A 1,725-nucleotide genomic window follows, 5' to 3' on the forward strand; every position below is an offset into this window, starting at 1 on the left:
CCTACTGGGCAACCAGATTCCTGAACCTTGATGCCAAGTTAGCTGGAGAAAAACGATTGCTTCAGTTAAATGAGCTAGAGGAATTTAGACTCAATGCTTTCGAGAATGCAAAAATTTACAAGGAGAAAGCAAAAAGATGGCATGATAAGAAATTGTCATCCAGAGTCTTTGAGCCAGGGCAGAAAGTTCTGCTATTTAATTCTAGGCTCAGATTATTCCCTGGGAAATTGAAGTCCCGGTGGAGAGGACCATATGTGATTACAAGTGTGTCACCATATGGATATGTAGAGCTCCAGGATAATGATTCTAACAAAAAGTTGATTGTTAATGGACAGAGAGTCAAACATTATCTTGAAAGCGATTTTGAGCAAGAATGCTCAAAACTGAGACTTAATTAAAGCTCAGTAATAGTCCAGCTAATGACATTAAAGAAGCGCTTGCTGGGAGGCAACCCAGCCATTCACAAAATTTAATTTTATTTCTCCTTTTTTCTAATTGATCAAGTCTTACAGGTAGATGCCAAAGTATCTTCAAAAGGTGAAATAACAATTGATTGAAGTCACAGGGTTACAGGGAAATTTGGAAAGCTTACTGGCATCAAAAAGCCAGTAAGAAACATTTTGGGCGTTAAACGCCCAAAAGAAGCACCTACTGGGCGTTCAACGCCAGTAAGGGTAGCCATCTGGGCGTTGAACGCCAGAAAGGAGCATCTTCTGGGCGTTGAACGCCAGAAAGAAGCACCTTACAGGCGTTCAACGCCAGATTGTTAGCATCCTGGGCGTTCAGAAAAACGCCCAGTGACAAAGGACCTCCTGGCGTTCAATGCCAGAAAGAAGCATCAGCTGGGCGTTGAACGCCCAGGAGAAGCAGCATTTGGGCGTTAAACGCCCAAAACATGCATCGTTTGGGCGTTTAACGCCAGGATGGTGGGAGGAGGTAAAAATTCGTTTTTAATCTTAATTTTTCTAAATTTTTATGTTTCAATTCATGATTTCTTACATAACCATGTTTCAATTTGTCATCCCTCATTTCAAATTAGTTTTCTAAAAATCCTGATTTCTAAAAATCCATGTTTCAAAAATTTAAATATATCTTAATCCATAAAGACAAATTGTTTTTCAATCCAATCCAACTCTTTTAAGTTTGTTTTCAAAACTCAATTATCTTTTTAAAAAATCTTTTTCAAAATTAAAAATTCAGATCTATCTTTTAATTATTATTCAAATCTTTCTCTTTTTAAACTATATCTTTTTCTTATCATACCTATCTTTTACAAATCATATCTTATATCTTATCTTTTTCCTAATTTCGAAAATTACCCACCCCTCCCTATATATTGAATTCGGCGCCCCTCTCTTCATCACCATCAAACACTTGCTCTCCTCCTATCCCTCTTCTTTCTCCTCTTTTGCTTGAGGACAAGCAAAGCTCTAAGTTTGGTGTGTTTATTCGTGATCACAAAAACATACCCACTAAAAATCATGGCTCCTAAAGGAAAACAACCCAACCCAAGAGGTAAGAAAGAGAACACTCCAAAGCCACTTTGGAATCAAGGGAAGTTCTTAACTAAAGAACATTCAGACCATTACTACAAGATAATGAGTCACAGATCAGTGATCCCGGAAGTCAGATTTGATCTGAAAGAAGATGAATATCCGGAGATCCAAGAGCAAATTCGAAACAGGAATTGGGAAATTCTGGCCAATCCTGAAACGAAAGTGGGAA

Source organism: Arachis duranensis, chromosome 4, assembly GCF_000817695.3.
Source record: "Arachis duranensis cultivar V14167 chromosome 4, aradu.V14167.gnm2.J7QH, whole genome shotgun sequence".
Lineage (NCBI taxonomy): Eukaryota > Viridiplantae > Streptophyta > Magnoliopsida > Fabales > Fabaceae > Arachis > Arachis duranensis.